The following is a 12,208-nucleotide window of genomic DNA, read 5'->3' on the forward strand; positions in this document are numbered from 1 at the left end:
TGTGTGTGTGTGTGTGTCTGTGTGTGTTTGCTGCTCTGGGTTGGTGCTGTGATAGAAAGTGAGGAAAAGAGCAGATGTTGCAACCAATTGTCACCAAACTGTCATGAAATGCTATAAATATTTTCTAAAAGACAAACTTCCCAGGCTGATGCATTAGTACCTGCTCGGAAGCTGACTCCTGAAAATTAAGACAAACAACCTCTTAAATCATAGTTGTTAACCTCAAGTGTAAAAGCTGTTAGCACAGCCACGGGTCAGGGTGACTGCGCAGCACCAACTCGTCAGCCCGGCGGGGGGGGGGGGGCTTGGCTGACTCGGAAGGCTTAGATCACCCAGCTTAGCCTCTCGCTGCTCTGTGACTTTGAGTCAGTGAGACCATGTCTCTGAGCCTCCTCTTGTGTCTACAGAGTGATCACCCCTTGGATCCTATGGTTTCACACTCCTACAACGATAGAGATGGCTGTGCTGGGTGACTCAGGACCAAGGGATCCTGTCTGTCCTCAGACCGCTCTTCTTCTTGGCCCTGCATCAAGGACAGCTCCCAAAGGCCAAGAACTTACTTGCTGTCGCCGTCTTCTGACAGACCAGGGCTGCCATGGGCTCCAGCCTGTGGTGGACCATGGACCACAACACCTTGTTCTTGAGTCTGCTCTCTTTTAACTTGTAATCATGGTGGCCGATGCTGATTTTGTTTATGGTACTGCTGAAATTTTTTTTTTAGGTATGTATTTAAAGAGAAGTTGCAAGTTGACTTCAAGTAGCGCATTCTGAGAAGGCCCGTGAGGAGGGGGGAACAACAGCAAGCAGGGTTGCCTTTGGGAGGATGTTTGGGCTGCTCTCTGTCTGAGGGCTCACAGAGTTCAGTCTTGGCGCTGTGACTAGGGAGGGCTACCGGAAGGACAGATTCCGGCGGCCTGTCACTGCCCCCAACAACACATGGAGAAATCCCAGGCAGAAGGCCCAGACAGAGGGAAGCTGCTGTGTTTCTAGAGTTAAGAGTCTGGAAGGGTCCTACAGCACACCCATCTCCTCACACCCACAGTGCATTTCCCATGAGGATCTCAAACTGGGTCCCAAGTTTGCACCTCTGCCAACTGGTCTCTCCCAGACCAGACCCAAGATCAGGCCTCATCTACATTGGCAGTGGGTTAGCCCAGTGGATGATGACTGCTGTGCCACAAACAGGGATGTCAGACACTTTGCGTTGTGCCCTGCCTGGAGATGATAGCCCAGAGTACCATGTAGAATGATAATTCTAAGGCCACACTGGAGTTCTGTCAGCGAGAACAGGGATAAGTTAGTGATGCCTGCCATAGGTGTGGGATGGGAAAGGAGCTTGGGGATATGTTGCCATCATTAGTCACCCAGGATCTTGGAGCTGGATCCCATCGCCCCCCCCCCCCCCGAGCTGAACACTGAGATGAGTTAGCAAGTGATAGTACCTATAAGCTCCTCTTAGGACTCAGCAGCTGCTCCTGGGGTATCCCTTGGGGTCAGCCCAGGATTAGATACAGGGTAGGTGACCAGGAAGTATGTCAGCCAGTGTCTAAAAGGATCATCACAGAGGTGTGGCTGTGGGGAGCACTGGGGCATCCAATCATCATGCGCCTCACCTCCATGTGCTTCTAGGTGGACAAGTGACCCAGATTTTCCAAGACATCACTGGTCTTAGGTCCCCAAATAGTGTTCTTTAATGGCCTCACCAGCGTTAGAACTGTGGTTTGGGGACCCCAGCTGCTCTTTTGTCGTTTCCAGAGCCTTTAACTCCACCATTGCCTCCATGCCTGCACTTCACGCCTCCACCACCTGAGACGGGAGAATAGACCCCATTCATTTCACTTAAGAGCTGAAGAGATAGGGCCCAGGGTTGGCAAAGGACTTGTTTGTGATCACACAAAAGGTGACCCAGCCTGACCCCGTGGTACCCATCTCTGGACCCTTTAGCATCCATTCACACCGATGGCTCAAAAGATGGTTCAGTTCCCACAGTTGGTGTTTAACCTTAACTGGCTCATTCCCTTCAAGTCTCAGTGGCCTGGAAAGTGAGACCTCTGTGACCAAACAGCCTAGTGTGCACTCTGCCCACTTTCCCTCAGCTCCTTGATCCATCAGATGGGTCATCATCACATGGGCTGTTGTGGGAGTCCCCAGGTCATGGTGTGTATGCGTGCAGGGTGGGGCTTGGAGGCTCCAGGGCCGTCCATTTTCCTATGGTGCAGAGAAGCAGGGCACTCAGCAGGAGCAGCTTATGGTCTGGCTACTGGACATGAGCTGTGCATTCATGTTCGCAGCCAGGCCAGAGGGCCTGAGCCCACAGGACAGAGGGATGGTGGCCGTACCCACTGTCCCACTGTAGGACAAGAGGTTTGGAGAAAGAGTCATACTGTGCGGGGAAGCAACTGGGAGCAGACCTGGGCTGGGGGCCAGAGAGAAGGACACCAGACAGGTGTGAAATGATGCTGCAGCCAGCATCTATCACAGTACTAACCCAAGCTGGCGCCCCACAGCATCTGAGGAGTCTTGGGCTCTAGGCAGCAGGGCAAAGCTGAGAAGAGCTGGTGCCTATCAAGCTTCTCCCTGGGGGCAGACACAGAGTCCTTCCCTGAAGCTTGGCCTCGGGGACTGTCTGGTGTTCACTGTCTGATGAACAGGTCCCCACCGTCTGTCTGTCTGCCTGCCTGTCTGCCTTCCTGGCTGTCTCTGCTCTCCTCATCTGTCTGAGCAGCACAAACAGCTCCTCCCCAGTGCTCCATCACTACGCATCCACTCGCAGGCTGGTGGAGACACCAGCGGCCCATTCAGAGACCTATTCATTCTGCCACCGGGGCACCGGGCCCGGTTTTAATCATATGTGCTCTACCACGAGCTACAGATGGCTGGATTATTAATAGTCATAATTAATCAGCATCCATGAGATCTTTTCCCCAGCAGCAGATCCTCAGCTTGAGCGGCCCCGGAGGCCCTGAGCCCATCCCCACTTTACAGACGGGAAGTGATGTGGGCCAAGGGAGGGGGCTCCCCCTGGGTGGAACTGACTGTGGGTCCTCGCTTAAATGCCAGGTCTGGTGACAACCCACGGTGTTCCTGTGGAGGAACTGACTGTCTGTCTCCCCCCCCCCCCCGCCCATAGGACACTAGTCACTGGTAGTAGCTGTCAGCACTAGCATTGGAGGCCAGTGCCCAAGCTGTGAATGCACTCCAAGGCTTGGCTGAACATGGAGGGGGGAAAGGTTAGAGCAAGGAAGGCCTAACAGCTGACAGGGCAAGGGGCACTACCTTGGGTTCAGGTAGGGAGGCAGTCCTGGAGTGGGTGGTGCCAAATGCCAGCATCCTCCCTCTTCTCTGCCCAGAGCTATTGGCCCTTTGTCCTGAGTGCCAAGTCCAGCAGTGGAGATTTAAACAGCTGCGGCAAGTGGCTTCGTGATTTATGGGGTTGCTGTGAGCTGTGCCATCGACTCGGCCCAGCAGCAGTGAGGGTTCCTCACCCAGTCCTGGACATGGCTGCCTGCCACCTGCTCTCTCTGCTTGTCTCCCTGTCCTGGCCACCTCCAGGACTGCTGCACACGAGTGTGTGCACATGTGTCCTGACCCGTGTCTGGGAGCATGTGCTGTGTGCACCAGACATCCTTGCTCTTGATTTGAGTGGAAATAAACAGTGTGCCATGCAGGTGTGCCTGCCAGCACTCGGGGCAGCAGGGGTCCTGTGGGATGGATGCCTGCTTGTCAGTCTGTATGCATGCAGCCTGTGTTTAACACGTATGACTGGCAGGGATAGGATGGGGAATGTCTGTATACACACACATGTGCATACAGCCACTGACTTACCTTGTACTCTCTACCTTACCAAGTCCCAATATATGCAAACACGGGGTGTACAAGGAGAATGTGTGTGCATACATGTGTGTGTACACACACACACACAAATGCTCAGTGTGTTCCAGGCATCTGGCCTGACGCTAGGCTCGTGGATAAGGAACCCTGCTGGTGGTAGGGAGATAGCCTCATTTGTCTTTGGAGCCCTTTACCCATCTGTTCCCCAACTGCTCCTCCCCCTTCCCCCAGAGCACCCCAGTTTCTCCGTTTCTCCCCTACCATGTCTACCAACTGTGAGCCAGGCCGTAGGAAAAACGCCGTGCCACAGAACCCATTTCCAAAGCAGGCAGACGAGGGCACCAACCCAGGTTCTGTCAGGAGCACATGAGTCTCCATCCTGTGTTTTCCTGTTTGCTAATGGCTTAAGGGCAGCCATCTTCGAGTTAGGTTCAGATGGAGCTTGCTATCTAGATCTCTGGGTAAGTCAGGCTCCTTCGCAGCCGGGCTTTGGTTCCCATCTGCCACACATGGTGGCAAGGACCTTCACCAGCTGCCTTGGAGAGCTCTTCACTGTGTTCTCTTTGTCCTGCTAGAGATGGAACCCAGGGCAAGCTCTCCTTCTTCATGCAGAATATTGATAATTTTCCTCAGACTAATCTCAGACTTGAAATCCTCCAGCCACAGTCTCCTGGGTGCCAGACTTACAGTCCTGAACCAGCATGCCCAGCTTCACAGCGCCATTTTGATGAACAACCCAGATGGACAAAGGGCTCTGCGAAGAAAGCAGGTTGCTGGGCGAGATGGTGCTCGCAGCACTTGTCAAAGCTCTAAGCTTGGGCGCCCAGGAGTGTGGGGGCATTTGAGACTGATGGAGGCCTGGGCCCAGATTCCCAAACAACTACTTTGACTGAATCTCAGACAATGACTTCCTTTTTAGCTCCATCCAAATGTTTGTGGAACTTGGAGTTCACCTTTCACACTACTGTGGCAGTCTTTCTCCATGCAGTGGAGGAAGGATAAGGGTCACGTATAGTGAACGCACAAGGCAGTGACACCCATTGCTCTGTTCAGTGGCCCTGCAAAGGTGGCCAGATGAGTGCATGCCGTATGGCATTGCACCAGGATAGGATATCTATTTTCGAGGTTCTACCTGTGCTCTAGACGTCCTGTCTGTTACAGCCAGCTATGCAGCGTCTAGGCCTTTGTAGGGTGGTACCCTGAGGAATGAGGCTGTTGTTTCTGGGTCTTTGCTGTCTACAAGGGAACTGGCATTCAGTATCACCCAGCTCCCCTAACTTGAGGCTTGAGGTCACCTTTATCTGCTAACCTTTGGTCCACAGGGCAAATGGACACAAGCCCCGAAAAAGAGCCTGGGGAGATGGGAGAGCAGATCACCACCCATCTCAACCCTATGAGAGCCACAGGCCCTAGATTAACTCAGCAAACTGCCGGCCCTGGGCTTAGAGCTGTGGGATTCCAACGGAGCCCTGTGTCCAGTGGGTCCCTAGTGGTGCCAGCTTCCTGGCCATTGTGAGGGTACAGAGGAATAGAGAAAGGTCCTAGCAAAAATGAGTCCCAGGAACTCAGGGCAATTCAGGTAGACATAATCGCAGAGACATAAGCAGGGCTGCAGGGGCTTGGGGGGGTCACAAGACTTGGGTAGAAGGCAGGCTAGAATGCATACAGACATCAGAGGACAGACAGAAAGGGTTTGGCTAGCTGGAGAGGTTGGCCTGATTGAAGGGTGTGGGTGAGAAGACAAAGGTTTGGAATGGGTCTCAGGGAAAGGCAAAACCCTCTCCCATTAGCCACCAGGGTGGCTCTGGCTCAGATGGCCTTGCCTCTTGGTGAACAGAGGCCACAGGGTAAAGCAGATGGCCAGTGGGGGAGGGGCAGGGGTGGCCTCAGTCGTGAGCCAAGCGAAGCCAAGTGGCCCACATAGTCCAGAGTTGAAGACCTTGGCACAAGCACTTGAGCTCTCAACTTGAAAGTTAATGATTCATTTGTGGCCAATTTCTGTTGGCATTTGCCTGGAAATTCCCAAGCCTGCCCCTTCCTTTGGCTCGGGAACTCCAAGAATACAGTCTCATTACTTTTGGCTAAGAGCATCTTGCCCTCTTTCTGGGGGACAGCTATTAAAACTGCTGTGAGACCTCTGCAGGTTATCCATGAGGGAGAACAGGTTCTGAGTGGTGGGTGGGGGTAGGTGGTTTGGAGTGTAATAAAGTTAGAAGCTCACCCTGACCCTGTGTGCCAAGTGCTGATGAAAGGAGCCCTATTGGGATTCATGATGTCCCCCAGTTAGCTCAGAACAGATGTGACCAGAATTTAGTCTAAAGTAATGTGGAAAGTGTGCATCAGTTAACAACCAGAGAGAGCAGGATTGGACTGGGTAGAGAATGTACTGTCATATGCAAAGGCCCTGGGTCAAGACAGTCCAGGAGGGTTGAGTAATTGTCGTATGCCTGGGGTACAGAGACTTCTGTGAACACAGCAATAAGTGAAGAGCTAGGGGACTGGGAGTTTGACTGTGCGTGAACTCGCAATAGGAAGTCATAGGTAAAGCCAGGAGCTGTTGTTTGGGATTGTGCCCGTTTGGGTCTTGATTTTGCTGGTCACCAAGATTTTCTAGATAGCCTGCTCCCAAGTTCTGCCCAGGGCCAGGCACCTGTGTGAAACCTGAATTAGAGAGAAGAGATCCTATGTGTGACAACCCGAAGGTCGTGATGACAGGGATACACAGGAGCCCTGGGCCTTTGGCAAGTGCACAAGGAAGGCCGGAGCATGACGTCATTCTGGGTCTTGAGGAGAAACAGAGCAGTGTTGATTGGGGTCAACCTCAGGAATTCCATGCTCCTTGCAAGCTGTATCCAGCTACTCTGGAGGTCACCCCTGTCCCACGGGAGCCATGTGGCTTTCCCCAGTATCTGTCACTGTGTGTTCAGGCAGAGCCCAGGAGGGGACAGTTGATGGCAGAGCAGGGTCTAATTTCAGAGTCTCACCTCTGCATCGGCTCGATGTACCCATACCCTTACCCCATAGGTTCCTGAAACCTGAAGGACATTCCCTGAATCCCAGGCCACTCTTTCTGAATGATGGTCCAAGTATCTGAGAAAGGGACCTTTTGCCGCCCCCCACTTTGCAGACTGAATTTCTCCCAGTGAAGCCTTTACAGTCCCTGGTGTGATGGTTAAACTTCTCCACTCCATAAAACATCTCCCTGAGACGGCAGCTTGCTCCACCGAGGGTGTGATCCACACTTGGCAGGGCCTCTGCTGCCGCAAGTAACAGCCCTGAAAAACATTGGGGAAGACCAGTGTGTGCTGGGCATGGCTAGAGGAGCAGGGTCAGGCTGAGCAGCCCATCTGGGCCTGGGATCCTCACATGGCCTCTGGCTGCGGCTGCTCCCTCCACGGAGAGGCGGGGCAGTATCAGGTATCTGCTGGCTCCCACAGCCCTGGTGTCTGGGTCCTTGGCATGGTCAGGCAGCAGTGGGGAGCCTGTCTCCCAGGGGTAGCATTGCCAGGCCTGTCTGTGGCTGAATGCAGCAGGGCCTTGGACCTACAGCCTCCAGGCCTGCGTCACGCTGGCTTAGGTGTCCTGAATCGGAGCCAGGAAATGGATCTGCCGTACCGGTGTGGTGGGAATACTGACCAGGGCAGCTGGGGTGAACCCCAAGCTCCTGCCTGTGTACACTGAGGGTGCTAGCCTCCTATCTATTATGCCTTATGCCTGTGCTCAAGCTGCCATCCCACCTACTCAGCAGCTGTCCCTCAAGCAGGTCCCAGCAGTGTTCAGCCTTTACCAAGACTATTCCCTTATTCCACTCCCCAGCTACCCTCAGGGCAATTTCCATCCCCATCTAAGAATGCCCCCAGGAATTACTTCAGTGAATCCTTTCTTGGTGGCCTCAGCCACCACTGTCCTGTCTTCTCTGCATCAGCTCCCCAGGGGCCTCTAGTTTGGGCTTCATCATTGTATAGCACAGTCACGTTCTCTTGCAATGGGTTCCCCACCGCCGGCCGCCATTAGCCCCCGAGGGCCTTGAGACTTGTTTATTTGTGCATCCCGCAGGCCTGATATATAGTAGGTGCCCAATAAAAGCAGGCTGGATTTAATTAAGAGGCTCCTGAAGGCGGTGCTGGAGTCTTCCTTTGTTAATGATGTGGGGAAGAGCGGAGAGTTGTAGGCTACCAAGTGCGATACCTCACCTCCCTGCCTCCACATACCCCTACCCAAGGTGACTGCTGGAGCTGGGGCCAGCCTGCTGCTGGCCTCTCTCCAGCCTATGCCTTCCTTGCTGGCAGGAGCCAGCTCCCCAGGCTGCCCGAGTGATCACTCCAGAAAACACCCCAGTGGAAACTGCATGAATGATTGATAAGGGCTGAGAGCTGTTTAATATTTTCCTCCTGTTTAATGGCTATCAATAATTTAATACGCTCTCTGTATGTTTTTAAGAGATAGCACCCATTTTGCCGTCTCCGGTTTAGCGGGCTAAATGATTTAAGTGTTGGAAGTGTGCTCAGAGGGTTGAGGTGGAACGAGCGAGTCAGAAATCTGGAGTCTGGAGCGGGTGGTAATGAGGGCCACCACAGCATCTTGGCCTGGGATGAGTGTGTGTGTGTGTGTGTGTGTGTGCACACACTCACATGCGCTCAAAAGGTCCCATGCCTTTCTGCTAAGAGCAAGATAATTGCTTTTCTGGAGCCCCACTGAACAGCAACTAAACAGCTGTTGCTCCCCAAACCCAGCCCCATGCTAAGCATGAGGCTCTGGGGGCTCAGGAGCTGGGAAGGAGCTGGACTGGTTCCACCACCGTGGGATGGATCCCCCCAATCTCCCCCCCTCCAGAAGCTTTTAGATCATTGTTAATGTTGTGTTCAGACCATTGCCCTGGAGGGCTGGTATCTTCCAGATGGGTGTGGGATGGTGGAGAGCGATATTCAAAGCGGATAATCTCTGGGCCCAGAAGGACCTGGAAGGTCACCTGCCAGTGTTGCCTATCTTTGCAGATGCAGGAGATCACCTGGGAGGTCTTGTTAACAATTTAAATTCCTGGGCTGTCTTCCAGACCCACATTTTCTCCAGGGAGAGGACAGGACACTGTGGGTTCAGCAATCATCTGAGTGATTTGGTCCTCAGGGGAGTTTGAGAAATTGAAGTCCGGCTTGCTTCTGATCTACCTGTGACCTCGTGGGGCGGGCCCTCTACCTGAGTACCTTTAGGGGTGTTGTTCTCTCAGTACTCACCCCTACACATACAGACAGCTCTGCCTTTCCAGCAGACCTCTCCCCAGGGACCTGGTTCTTCCCTCACCCTGCCTGGCCATGCTTTGGCTCCCCCTTGCATCTCTGTAGAGGTTTCCTTTCTTAGCAAAGACTGTCTGAGGCGGGGAGTAGGTGCTATGGCCTCTGTAGAGTGAGTTGGCTACCTCAGATGGCTGTTAGCTGGAATTGTTGCTGGCACAGTAGGGACAGAAGAAGACCCAAGACCCACGTCACCTTGGCCTATTGGCCCTCATGCCTTCCATGACAGAGGGAAAACAGAATTATCCAAGATGACTGAACTAGCCCACCTTTCAGATGGGTGGTGAGCTGAGGGGCTGGTGGTCACACATTTAGAACGGGGATGGAGCTGGGAAGATGAAGACAAGAGGTTGGCTGGTTGTGCCTAGACTCGACTAGACACTGGGACTCTGCTGAGATTCTGTCACCCAGCAGGGTGTGGAGGCTGCCATGCCTCCTGAGGGCTACCCTGAGGTACTGCAGAGGGGTCAAGTCCCATGCCTCTTCATTGACCCTTCGAGGCTCTGTGGTCTTCTTTTAATAGGTAATTATGGGAGAATGGCACACATTTATGGTGCCATCTACAACAAGAGAACCCTTTAAATCTCCCCCACCACGGAAATCTCTTTGCATCCCCAAGTTCAGCTCCCCCTTCGGTCTTCACTGACGGTAAATCATCTCTTCATCTGATGCTGGCCTATGATCTGTGTCACCTGGAGATAGATCACTGTAGGATTCAATTCTCTGGGAGACTAAGGAGATGGAGTGTACCGCCTGCTTGAAGAATCTTTGGAGTCAGAAGAAAAACACTCAACCTTGCTTGAGATAGGCTCCATTCCCTCCCGCCCAGAACTGTGCAAGCACACGTGGGCCCAGAAAAGGATTGGAGGGAGGTACAGAAGGCTTCCTGCAGAAGGCACCTCCTGGCATGGTGGGAAGGGGTGGGGCATCCCAGGTGTAGAGGTGAGGCAGCTGTGGAGGGTGGAGAGTAGGGAGGTGGGGTCTGGGGGCAGTGCAGGGAGGAGTCAAACCTGTCACTCAGCTGCTATTGAAATGTCACTCAGGAAAGTGTCCTACCTTACTCATGTAGCTGAATAAATTGTCTCAAAGTGAACATGCTTGTGTAACCACTGCGCCACCAAGAAACACAACATTCCAGACTCCTTAGAAGGCCGTGTGCTCCGCTCAGGATGCCACTTCCACCACGCAAAGGATTCTGATTGGTGAAGCATGGTCTCTGTTATCTGTTCCACTTTAAAAGGAGTGGTCTGGAGGTGGGGGGAAGAGAGCATTCTGCAAGAGGCCCCTCCTTCTTGTCTGGGATGTCCCTTAGGCTTCTCCAGTCACCTGAGGCCTCTGCCCCCACTGGGCACTGGGCTGGGATGCTGGCTGGACCTCCGTTCTCCTTCCTTGTAGAATGCTTTCCTCTGAGGTCTTAAGGCTTTCAGAGAGTCAGGGTCAGAAAGGTAGAAACTCCTGTAGCTAGGTCTCTATAGGCAGCAAATGCCAGTTGCACTGAATCCTGTTCCTCAAAGCAAGCTTGAAGGCTCACACCGGGTCACAGGGGAAGAACCAACTGCCCCTGAATAGAATCTGCTACATTGGCCACGGTTGTGCTTCAGCCCCAAGTCCCCTCATCTCTTTTTGACCTTGGCCCGAGTGCTCTCCAAGTGTGTTCTCGCCCATGGCTGGCTTTCAGACTGGTACTCTGTTGGTGGCTATGGCTAGTGCCACCTCCTGATACTTGGAGGGCGTGTGCATGTTGCGCACTGATCTGTCCATTCTGTACCTGTGTTCACATGCAGTGTTCACTGTGGGGCTGTTGTGCCTGGTACTGATGAACCGCCTGAACGATTGTGTACATTGCTGTCGAAATGAACTTTCTGGGTTCTGGACTAGCCCAGCAGACTGTCTCATACCCTCCTTTACAGTGGTGATGCCAGTGTTTGCGCCACCTGCGGTAGTTAGCGTCCAGAAGGGAGTTTAGGAAGGCTTGCCAGCTGTAGATCGGCCTGATGTGCTCAGTTGACACCTGTGCAGATGCTGCAAGAGGCTCCTGCTGCTGCTCTCTCTGAGCCCTGGCCTCGGGTCTCCAGGCTGGAGGAAGGAGGGCTAGCAGGCTAGCAGGCTAAGCAGTGTCTCCTGAGAAAGCTTTCTTCTCTGTGACACCTTTTCTATCCCTAGGGATTGCCCATAGCTGATCCCAGACTGTCAGTTGTGTGGTGGCACAGCTCAGAGGAATCTGCTAAAGCAGCCCCCATACCTGATTCTGTCAGCAGCGGGCAAATCTAGGAGACATGATATCCTTCTGACCTTGCCCCTCTCACTTAACTAGGGAATCTTGGGAAGAGAGTGCCCCGTAAGGGCCTCTGTCTCCTCGTTTGTAGAATAGCAGAGAAAAATCTTTCTCTTTCTGTCTCTCTGTCTCTGTCTCTCTGTCTCTCTGTCTCTCTGTCTCTCTCTGTCTCTGTCTCTGTCTCTGTCTCTCTCTCTCTCTCTCTCTCTCTCTCTCTCTCTCACACACACACACACACACACACACACACACGTCACAGCCACCACTATGTTCTAGAACCAGACAACAGGAAGCCCTTAGGGACACTCTGGAGGCCTAACTGAAAGCACATATGAGCTGGCTCACAGGTTCACCCTCATTGTACCAGGATTGCTGTCTTCATTGCTTAGCCTGCACACTCCATACAACACCAAGTAGTCCCCTGGGGCCCTTGATAACAATGTTCAAGGAAAGGTAGATTAGACCTTTCTGATGAGACTTTGGAAATCTGGGAGAGACTTGCTCAATAAGCCTAAAATCTGCGGAGAACAGAAGCGGGTAGTCAGATAGGACCTCTTAGAGGACCCAAGCATGAGCCCCAAGGCCACTACGGCTTGGAAAGACAGAGGAGAGGAGAGCCAGGGAGAGGCTAGAAGCATGCTGGTGGGGTATAGTGGTGGTGTGCATCGAGGTTCGACTGCTGCTGTCTGCATACAGGCTCTAGAGGCCACAGAGGCTGATTCTAGAGTCTCAGGTATGAATTCGAAGACCCTGAGCCTCTTCTCAGAGGAGCTCCAGCCCCCAGTTTCCGTGGAGCTCCTCTGGGGCAACTGGC

The 12,208-nt window shown here is 53.2% G+C and overlaps 1 protein-coding gene across 7 annotated transcripts in view; it reads left to right on the forward strand.

Moving 5' to 3' along the window:
- The window catches only part of Zmiz1 (zinc finger MIZ-type containing 1), a 206,707-nt gene that overhangs the window by 30,957 nt on the left and 163,542 nt on the right, over window positions 1–12,208 (forward strand). The window lies entirely within an intron of this gene.

Source organism: Mus pahari, chromosome 8 (genome assembly GCF_900095145.1).
Source record: "Mus pahari chromosome 8, PAHARI_EIJ_v1.1, whole genome shotgun sequence".
In the NCBI taxonomy this organism is placed as follows: Eukaryota; Metazoa; Chordata; class Mammalia; order Rodentia; family Muridae; genus Mus; species Mus pahari.